Source organism: Pleurodeles waltl, chromosome 7, assembly GCF_031143425.1.
Source record: "Pleurodeles waltl isolate 20211129_DDA chromosome 7, aPleWal1.hap1.20221129, whole genome shotgun sequence".
NCBI classification, from domain to species: domain Eukaryota; kingdom Metazoa; phylum Chordata; class Amphibia; order Caudata; family Salamandridae; genus Pleurodeles; species Pleurodeles waltl.
This window is the reverse complement of record NC_090446.1, coordinates 1,543,443,290-1,543,454,593: the sequence shown is the minus strand read 5'-3', so window position 1 is coordinate 1,543,454,593 and position 11,304 is coordinate 1,543,443,290. Positions and strand designations below refer to the sequence as shown.

Sequence of the window (11,304 nt, the reverse complement as noted above, 5' to 3'; positions counted from 1 at the left end):
ATGTTCTCAATCATGCTGGCAAGGGTTTTGTCCGCCCTGATGAAACACATGTGCAGCTACATTGCTTTCCCCAGGTGGAAGATTTGGCCACTGTGAAGGCAGGATTCTATGCAATGGGACATATACTCAACATTATTGGGGCGATTGACGGTACACATGTTGCGTTTGTCCCCCCCGCCAGAATGAACAGGTGTTCAGGAATCACAAGAGTTTCCACTCACTCAATGAGCAGATGGTGTACCTGGCTGACCAGTACATCTCCCACGTCACTGCCAAATATCCTGGGTTGGTGCATGACGCCTTCGTCCTGAGGAATAGCAGCATCCCAAATGTGATGCACAACTACAGAGACACAGGGTGTGGCTAATTGATGAGCCTGACTCCCCACCCAATGTATGTCAGTGTATGCCTTCTGGTGTTAACCCCATACCATTGTGTAAGGCTAATGTTTGTTCCTCAATACTTGCAGGTGACTCTGGCTACCCAAACCTATTGTGGCTCTTGACCCCTGTGAGGAATGCCAGGACAGGGGCTGAGAATCGTTGAAATGATGCACATGGACAGACCAGGAGAATTATTGAAAGGACCTTCGGCCTCCTGATGGGCAGGATCAGATACCTCCATCTAACCAGTGGATCCCTCTGCCACTCACCCGAGAAGGTCTGCCAGATAGTAGTAGCATGCTGCATGTTGGACAACCTGGCCCTCAGACGACATGTGCCTTATCTGCAGGAGGAGGAGTCTGGAAATGCCCCTGTGGCAGCAGTGGACCCTGAGGACAGTGAGGATGAGGAGGCAGAGGATACAGAACATCAGTTATATGTCAATACTTCCAATGACACAAAGCTGAGACAGTGGAACTGACCATTCCTCTGATTATTGATGTTTTCTCTGTTGCTGTAGCAGGATGGCATTCACTTCCTTTGCATCTCTACTTACTGTCACCTATGGCTTCTCATATTGCAGATGTTGGTGAAATGACAACTGTGTGCTGATGTGATGACTACAGATGGATACAGGTCATTAACTGTATGCTATCACAGTGTTCAAATCATTTTCACAGAATGTGACTGTTTCCATATATGCACATTTTCATCACATAAAACATGTTCACTCAGGTTGTGTTCAAGGGTATTTTTTGTAGTCAAATAATTGATGGAAAAGTGCAATGGAATTAGAATGGGGTCATGGTCGAAGAAAGTCCAGGGTATTGCTCCAGTCTGTTTGTAGAACAGGTTCAGTGTCCAAGGGGCCATAGGAAGGGGAGCAATGGCAGTTCAAAGTGGACACGGTGACAAGGTGGGACACAAGGGGGACATTCAGGAGGGTCTCATTTCCTGGCAGTGGTTTTGGTCCGGGCAAGTGTCTCTGTCTTCTGTCTGGGTCACAGGGAACGTTTACGGGTGGTTCACCTTCTGCAGGAGGAGGGGTGCTGGTGGCCTGTGGGTCCTGTGGCAGGGCCTGCTGCCCACTACCTGCAGCTGAAGTGGAGGGCTGGTAAGTAGACTGGCTAGTGGTAGGGGCCCGCTGGTGTGCTGTCCATTCCCTCATGATGTTGGCCATATCTGCCAGCACCCCTGCTATGGAGACCATGGTGGTGTTGAGGGCCTGCAAATCCTCCCTGATCTCCTGAAGGTGTACCTCCTGCAGCTGCTTGTTCTCCTGCATGTTGGTAAGGATCTGGCCCATCTTGTCCTGGGATTGTTGGTCAGCCCCCAGGACATTAGTGAGTGCCTCCTGGAGAGTCTGTTCCCTGGGCCTGTCCTCCCCCTGGTGCACAGCGGTCCTCCCAGTGTTCCTGTTCCCCTGTGCCTGTGTCCCCTGAACGGTGTGCCCACTGCCACTGACCTCAGGCCACTAATTGTCTTGGGGGTGAGGAGTGGACTGGGTCCCTGTACAGGTGGGCACACTGCTGATTGATGTGTCCTGGGGACAGAGGTGTGGGGACATTGGGTGGGTGCTGTGGTGTTAGATACTGATGGGGAGGCTCTGTGGTATACTGGGAGTGGGCTGGGGTATCCGACTGACCAGTGGTTACAGATGGGCCCTGTGGTTCATCCAGATCCAGAAGTCCAGAGTCGCTGTCATCACTGGGGGCATCTTCTGTTGGGGTACTGGATAGTCGTGGTATCTCCTTGCGGCTGAGATTGGCTGGGACACCTGTGGGGATGTAATTGATGTATTATACTTCATTTCTATGGCATATTGTACATCCTTTCATTCCCCTGTATTGTTGCTGTTGCCCTGCCACCTTTGTTAGTGTAGGGTGATGGATTGGGTGATTGTTAGTTCCCCATGCTGTACATGCTTTGGTGATGGGTGTCCATGTAGGGCTGGGAGGGCTGTCCATGCATTGGTATTGCATGTAGGGCTTGGCATTGGGGTTAGTCAGATGTGTAGGTGCAGTGTGTGGGATAGAGTGGAGTGATGGGAGTGAGGGTGAGGGGGTGGGATGGCATGGAGGTATGGGGGTGATAAGAAGTGAATATTGACTCACCAGTGTCCAGTCATCTGGCTACTCCAGTGAGTCCCTCATGATGCAGGATTGCCAAGACTTGCTCCTCCCATGCTGTATGCTGTATGCTGTGGTAGAGGAGATGGGGGTCCACCGCCAGTCCTCTGGATGGCAAGCTGGTGCCTTGCTGCCACGTAACGTATCTTCCCCCTTAGGTTGTTCCACCTCTTCCTGGTGTTGTCCCTTGTTCTTGGAAGCTGTCCCACGGCGTTCACCCTGTCCACGATTCTCTGCCATAGTTCCATCTTCATTGCAATGGATATTTGTTGTACCTGTGCTCCAAAGAGCTGTGGCTCTACCCTGCTTATTTCATCTGCCATGGCCTGCAACTCCTCATCTGTGAAACAGGGGTGCCTTAGAGGGGACGTAGGTGTTGTGTGGTGTGTGTTGTGCAGAGGGTGTTAAGTCATGTGGTGGGGTGTGGGATGTGGGTTGCTTGATGGATGTATGGGTGTTTGTGGTGTGTGTGTGTGTGTGTGTTTAGTTGTCTAAGTGGTCTTCGTGTTAGTCTTGTGGCTCTTATTGGTATTCGTAAAGGGTGATGTGGGTGTGTGTTTTATAGTGCTATGGGTGGGTGGGTGGCTGTGGTGTGTGTATGAGTGTCAGGTGTGTGATTTTAGTTTAGGCCACTGTTGTGTTGTTTTGTATTTGGGTGGCCATTCTGAGCACGCTGGTGTGTACCCCCAATGGTTTACTGCCATGGAATGTCTGCCGTGGTGATTCGTGGGTCATAATGTTGGCGTAACAATATGGGTGATATGGGTGTTCGTACCACCACTTTAGCACTGACCTTTAGGCTGGCGTATTTGTGTATGTGGCAGTATTCTGTCAGTTTGGTGTGTGTGTGTCATAATATGGTGAACGGATATTCTCCACTGCAGTGGGATGTTGGCGGCCATCACCGTGGCGGTATGCGCCATTTACCGCCAATGTCATAATGAGGGCCTATATGTTGTGCAAAGACTAACTAAACAAACAGCTTGTTCCTCGCTTTCCTAGAATAAAAGTCTACTGTTACAAATTTGTAAGACTTCTTGCTAAACGCAGTTTTACTTAAATGAGTAAAATATGAGCACTAAAATGAAGCTAAATCAGGGGTGGCCAACCCGGGTCCTAGAGGTCCTCACTATAATACCACCTGTCTGCCTGCATTCCCTGTGTGCTGGTGCCTGGTGATTGCTGCTGTGTTTCACGGTGTGCAAAGATAAGCAGGCACAGGCCTTCTTAGAATGAAGCACAAAGCCAGCGCAACCTTCCACAAGAAGTCCAAAAAGGGTCCCGTCCGCCCTCGAAAATTGCAAACAGGAGGCTCATTTCAATTACAAATGTATTATTATAAGTGAAGAAAAGGTTTAAGTGACATGATTTAAAGCTGCACTCATTATTTTCTGCAGACAGCCCAATACTTCTAGACTTCTGTGCAGAATGTTTGTGCCACATCCTGAAGCTCCGAATACAGAAGTTTGGTTCCTACGTGTCTTATTTGCATATTAAATAACAATGTTACATTCAGATGTTTTACAAATGTTGCATCCCCAGATGGAGCCCGCAGAGCATCACCTGGAGTCCTTTTTCAATTCCTGGACAGATGAATACAAGACCTCCTTCCCGCTCTACATCCGGCCGCCGGTCAGAGTGTACATCATCTCTAATAGTCACCCCGTGGCGGGGAAACACAGAGATTATGCGCAAAGTGTCAGTCACTGGGTACATAGCAGAGACTAGGGCCCAGATTTATACTTTTTGACGCTAAACTGCGCTAACGCAGTTTAGCGTCAAAAAGTTTTGCGCCGGCTAACGCCATTCTGAAGCGCCATGCGGGCGCCGTATTTATTGAATGGCGTTAGCCGGCGCAAGCAGACCGGCGCTGCCTGGTGTGCGCGAGAAAAACCACGTACACCAGGCAGCGCCGGCGTAGGGGGAAAATGGCGCATGGGCGTCTTAAAATGGGGCAAGTCAGGTTACGTCGAAAAAATCGTCGTAACCCGACTTGCGCCATTTATTTTCGACGCCCATCCCCCATCAACATGACTCCTATCATTGTAAAGATAGGAGTCATGCCCCCTTGCCCAATGGCCATGCCCAGGGGACTTCTGTCCCCTGGGCATGGTCATTGGGCATAGTGGCATGTAGGGGGGCACAAATCAGGCCCCCCTATGCCAAAAAAAATTATTAAAAAAAAAAATATATATACTTACCTGAATGTCCCTGGGGTGGGTCCCTCCAGCCTTGGGTGTCCTCCTGGGGTGGGCAAGGGTGGCAGGGGGGGTCCCTGGGGGCAGGGGAGGGCACTGTGGGCTCATTTTGAGCCCACTTGTCCCTTAACGCCATGCCTGACCCAGGCGTTAAAAAGCGGCGCAAATGCGCCGTTTTTAGCCACGCCCACTCCCGGGCGTCTCTTTTGCCCGGGAGTATAAATACCACGTAAAGGCCTGGGAGTCATTTTTTAGACGGGAACGCCTCCCTTGCATATCATTAACGCAAGGAAGGGGTTCACGCTAAAAAATGACGCACATTCCGGGAACTTTGGCGCTATTCGCCTCTAACGCCATAGTATAAATATGGCGTTAGTTGGCGTTAGTTTAGCGTCGAATTTGCGTCGAAAAAAACGACGCAAATTCGGCGCAAACGGAGTATAAATACGGCCCTAGGTATTATTAGGCCACGGGCGCGTAAATAGCCCATTCTAATGTTTAATAAAAATAGTTTTAAGGCAGTGACACTTTTTATTATAAGAAGAAAGACGCAGCGTCGCAAGGAAATTAAATATCTTTTACTTACAGTACTTAGAAACAGCTGTAGGGAGCATTTTGTTTCTCTATAACAACAAGCATTGCCACTGCCAATAGATCTTGCTTGAATGTTTTAATACATGCGTACAGCGCTCCTGCAGGCCGGTATTTGCGTGCATTGATTTGCCAAAGCTTGTTGGTGAAAAGAGGAACATGGCGGGGGAGGGGGAAGGTGTCGGGAAGCCGCAGACAAGACTGGATTTCGCCAGAAGCAGTTTTTACTTTTTTACACGAAGCAAGATGTATTTTTCTTTATTTTCTGAGAGTTCTGTTTATTTATTCTCACTCGTGAAAGGCTCGGGCGCCCTTAAGTGGTTTCACTGGCTTTGGCCCGAGTACCAGGAAGTCAGTGTGTATTTCACTCTATTTCAGTGCTTGCAGCAGTGACAGCCAGCGACGGCCATCAGGGCAGGAGTCCAGGCTCTGAGGTCCTTCACCTGAGCCAGGTCATCGGTGCCGAGCAGCCTTTGGAGCAGAGACCAGAGACCCTGCAGGGCCCTGAGCAGAGGAAACTCGATCTGAGAGACTTCAGGAGGGACACAGACGCTCCAAGACACCTGAGGCAGAGCTTCTATCAACCACAGGTGACAGAACCACTCCCAGCCAGAAGGGACAAAGATTCTATCAACCACAGGTCACAGGGCCACTCCCAGCCAGAAGGGACACAGCTTCTATCAGCCACTCCCAGCCAGAAGGGACAGAGCTTCTATCAACCACAGGAGACAGAGCCACTCCCAGCCAGAAGGGACAAAGATTCTATCAACCACAGGTGACAGAGCCACTCCCAGCCAGAAGGGACAGAGCTTCTATCAACCACAGCAGACAGAGCCGCTCCCGGCCAGAAGGGACAGAGCTTCTATCAACCACAGGCGACAGAACCACTTCCAACCAGGAGGGACAGAGAGCTGGCAGCCAGAAGGGACAGGAGACGTGGTAAGTGAAAGACTCAGTCTGCAATGTGTAGCTTTTCTAATGCTCTGTTTGCATCTTCAGACCTGTCCTGGTGTCATTTTTTTGTACGTTTCTCGATTGAGATTTAAGTAATCGAACCTAAGCATTTCATTACCATTGAAGGACTGTATGCAGTTTCAAACCAACTAGAGCAGTGGTTCCCAACCTTTTTACTTCTGTGGACCCCCATTTTATCAATACTGGAGCCCGGGGACCCCCACTGAATCATTATTGGAACCAGGGGACCCCCACTGAGTCAATACTGATAGCTGAGACCTAATATTATTAAATTTTTTAAGCTGCCGCGGACCCCCTGACGAGGCTTCGTGGACCCCCAGGGGTCCCCGGCCCACAGGTTGGGAACCACTGAACTAGAGCAGTGAACATCTTTCAGGTTGGCTGCCAGAATCATTGTGATGATCATCTACATGGGAGCATCTAATCCCTGCATTAAAACGTGTCACTGTTTTCTTTATAAGGGGCGATTTTTGGCATTCTTACTCACCTGTAATTAAAAAACAAGCATTTGCAATGCAATGGGTCTCACGTTTGCTCGAGTTAGATCTATTAGCATTGTAAATTCCCAACTGGACTTTTCTTGCCACATAAGTTGAAAATGAAAAGTAAAACAGTTGACATAAGCGAACTGCTTCAAAGCGCCACAGCCGCCAAGAGTGTGAGGGCCAAGGAGAGACACAAAAGGAAAAAGAAGTTTTCTTGCAATGAAACCTATTGGCAAAAGTGCAGTTATCCATGTAACAGGTCGATGGCCAAGACTGTAACAAAACTGCCCCAAGTAGGCACAAATGTAAAGCATTTACCAATTGTTAGACCTGACAGCCTTAGGGTGGTCACCCCTAACTTTTTGCCTGCCTCCCTCCACTTTTTGGACACTGTTTTTGCTGGCTTTTAGATTCTGCGCACTTTATCACTGCTAACCAGTGCTAAAGTGCATATGCTCTCTCCCTTTAAACATGGTAACCTTGGATCATACCTGATTGGACTATTTAATCTACTTATAAGTCCCTAGTAATGTGCACTATATGTGCCTAGGGCCTGTAGATTAAATGCTACTAGTGGGCCTACAGCACTGGTTGTAAGTAGCCCCTTTACCTTGTCTCAGGCCTGCCATTGCAAGGCCTGTGTGTGCAGTTTCACTGTCACCTCGACTTGGCATTTAAAAGTGCTTGCCAAGCCTAAACCTCCCCTTTCTCCACATATAAGTCACCTCTAATGTGTGCCCTAGGTAACCCCTAGAGCAGGGTGCTGTGTGGGTGAAAGGCAGGACATGTACCTGTGTAGTATATATGTCCTGGTAGTGTAAAACTCCTAAATTCGTTTTTGCACTACTGTGAGGCCTGCTCCCTTCACAGGCTAACATTGGGGCTGCCCTCATACAGTATTGAAGTGGCAGCTGCTGATCTGAAAGGAGTAGGAAGGTCTATTTAGTATGGCCAGAATGGTAATACCAAATCCTGCTGACTGGTGAAGTTGGATTTAATATTACTCTTCTAGAAATGCCACTTTATAAAGTGAGCATTTCTTTGCACTTAAATATTTCTGTGCCTTACAATCCACAGCCTTCTGTGTCTGGCTGGGCTTGGTTGACAGCTCCTTGTGCATTCACTCAGACACACCCCAAACACAGGGTACTCAGCCTCACTTGCATACATCTGCATTTTGAATGGGTCTTCCTGGGCTGGGAGGGTGGAGGGCCTGCTCTCACACAAAGGACTGCCACACCCCCTACTGGGACCCTGGCAGACAGGATTGAACTGAAAGGGGACCTGTTGCACTTCTTAGCCACTCTTTGAAGTCTCCCCCACTTCAAAGGCACATTTGGGTATAAAACAGAGCCTCTGCCCTACCTCATGAGACACTTGCTGGAGAAGAAACCTGAACCAGAACCTGAATCCTGCCAAGAAGAACTGCCTGGCTGCCTAAAGGACTCACCTGACTGCTTTCTACAAAGGACTGCTGCCTTGCTGTTGCCCTGCTGCCTAGCTGAACTCTTGTCTGGCTGTAAAAGTTCTCTCCAAGGGCTTGGATAGAGCTTTCATCATGTTCCCTGAAGTCTCAGGACCAAAAAGAATTCTCTTTTTCATTTCGACTCTTCGTGCGCCGAACATTTAGACGCACAGCTTGCTCCGCGGCGAGAAAATCAGCGCACACCGACGCTGATCGACGCGACACCTTCGGGGCGACCGGAACTTCGACGCACAGTCTCGCAAGGACAATGCCGCCCGACTTCCAGAGGGGAAATCAAGGCGACGCCTGCCGTGAGAGCGAGACTTCCACGCACAGCCTCCTGGAACGACACGCAGCCGGAAAACAAGCCGAAGAATCAACGCACAAACCCCGGGACAGCTGGTAATCCTGCGACCCACAGAAAGAGACTGTCCGCGCGCCGGAAAATGATGCACAACTTCCCCGCGTGAAAAAGAACAACGCAAGTCCGTGTGTGCAGGGGAGAAATAGACGCACACCTAATTTTTCTACGTATCTCTTCGGCTGTGGCCCTTTGCAGAGATTTTCCACTTTAAACCAGGTACTTTGTGCTTGAAAGAGACTTTGGGGGTCATTCTGACCCTGGCGGTAGACTACCGCCAGGGCCAACGACCGCGGATGCACCGCCAACAGGCTGGCGGTGCATCCCAGGGCATTCTGACCGCGGCGGTACAGCCACGGTCAGAAACGGAAAACCGGCGGTGTCCCGCCGGTTTCCCGCTGCCCTGAGGAATCCTCCATGGCGGCGCTGGGGATTCCGACCCCCTTACCGCCAGCCTGGTTCTGGCGGTTTTGACCGCCAGAACCTGGCTGGCGGTAACGGGTGTCGTGGGGCCCCCTAACAGGGCCCCACTAAGATTTTCAGTGTCTGCATAGCAGACACTGAAAATCGCGACGGGTGCAACTGCACCCGTCGCACCCTTCCCACTCCGCCGGCTCCATTCGGAGCCGGCATCCTCGTGGGAAGGGGTTTCCCGCTGGGCGAGCGGGTGGCCTTCTGGCGGTCGCCCGCCCGCCCAGCGGGAAACTCAGAATAACCGCGGCGGTCTTTTGACCGTGCAGCGGTATTCTGGCAGTTCCCGTTTGGCTGGCGGCGCCCGCCGCCAGCCAAAGTTGGAATCACCCACTTTGTTTGCTTTTTAAAGACTTAAGACACTTTGGGGGTCATTCTGACCCTGGCGGTAGACTACTGCCAGGGCCAACGACCGCGGATGCACCGCCAACAGGCTGGCGGTGCATCCCAGGGCATTCTGACCGCGGCGCTACAGCCGCGGTCAGAAACGGACCGCTGCCCTGAGGAATTCTCCATGGCGGCGCTGCAGGCAGCGCCGCCATGGGGATTCCGACCCCCTTACCGCCAGCCTGGTTCTGGCGGTAACGGGTGTCGTGGGGCCCCTGGGGGCCCCTGCAGTGCCCATGCCAATGGCATGGGCACTGCAGGGGCCCCCTAACAGGGCCCCACTAAGGTTTTTAAGTGTCAGCATGGCAGACACTGAAAATCGCGACGGGTGCAACTGCACCCGTCGCACCCTTCCCACTCCGCCGGCTCCATTCGGAGCCGGCATCCTCGTGGGAAGGGGTTTCCCGCTGGGCGGGCGGCCTTCTGGCGGTCGCCCGCCCACCCAGCGGGAAACTCAGAATAACCGCGGCGGTCTTTTGACCGCGCATCGGTATTCTGGCAGTTCCCGTTTGCCTGGCGGCGCCCGCCGCCAGCCAAAGTTGGAATCACCCCCTTTATGTCACTTTTCAGTGATATCTCTACAATTTCACATTGCATCTTTATTCGTTTTGACCTACAATTATCCTGATAAATATTATATATTTTTCTAAACACTGTGTGGTTTATTTTTGTGGTGCCATATTGTGTTATTGTATGATTTATTGCACAAATACTTTACACATTGCCTTCTAAGTTAAGCCAGACTGCTCGTGCCAAGCTACCAGAGGGTGGGCACAGGATCATTTTGGATTGTGTGTGACTTATCCTGACTAGAGTGAGGGTTCTTGCTTAGATAGAGGGTAACCAGACTGCCAACCAAAAACCCAATTTCTAACACCAATGATAACAAAGGAATTTTGAAAAGCAAGCCCATGAATGTGTGAAAGTGATGGACGTGCAGTAGGCGAGGTTAAAAGCCCACAGATAGATTAAAGCACGTCAGAGCACTTGCATGCTCGACCTAATTACATGTCTGCTCAACTGTAACAATTTATTACAGCAGCAGTGCAAACATCACCGAAAACTGACTTTTCATTCTTAAGATTTGTTTTTCTAAAAGAAACACTGATGCGCTGAAGGGAGATCTTTATGGAAACATTTTTTACAGTCTGAAGGACGTAACATGAAAAAAATTATCTGCCTCTTTTTACTCATGTTGAACCCCAGTACTTTTTAATTTGACTACCTTTATACTGATCCTAATATGCTTTTGCAACATATTACTAACTGTTTTTTGATTGCTCTTTTATTGTTCATGTTTGCAGCCATATTGCCACTTTCATAGGAAAGAGCAACACACCAAGAATTATGTGGCTAGTAGGAAGGGTGATGGTATGACCATGTATTACCAGACAAAAGTTACCTCCCTGCTGTACGTTTTAAGGCTATTGCAAGTAACCTCTGAGTTCCCTAACCTCATCATAGAACTCAGCCTTCTACCTTGTTTCTCTAGATGCAAATGTAAGAAAATGAATTACGGCCAGTTCATTCACCGTCCAAGGGCTCCCGAGATCGCGGCACTAACGTATTCGGACTCACAGCTACGGTCGCATGTTGATGAGATGCTACATGCGACACGGCTGTCGCCAATCGAATTTATACTATGTTTACACTTTTGCTAACCATCGGAGTTCGGTGGATTACGACTGTAAATTGCCAACGTAACCACTCCTTCCTCAAAGGCAGGAGAAGTTTGTGGGACAATTTGCTTGTGATGTTCATGTCACGATTTTGTAACATCCCTTTTCCAGTTTCCCTTTTATTTGTTATGTTTTAGGTTTGACTGAGATGCATGTTTTACTGTATTTCTGTGTTTTAAT

General features: G+C 49.8%; 1 protein-coding gene across 2 annotated transcripts in view; it reads left to right on the top strand.

Annotated features, from left to right (window-relative positions):
- The first annotated feature begins 5,537 nt into the window (after positions 1-5,537).
- The window catches only part of LOC138246671 (carcinoembryonic antigen-related cell adhesion molecule 4-like), a 210,477-nt gene continuing 204,710 nt past the window's right edge, over positions 5,538-11,304 (top strand). The window contains exon 1 of one of the 2 annotated variants that reach the window (XM_069201426.1): positions 5,538-6,240. The gene's annotated coding sequence lies outside the window, so the exon portion shown is untranslated. The remainder of the gene's footprint in view (positions 6,241-11,304) is intronic. The other variant, XM_069201425.1, reaches the window with a different exon arrangement.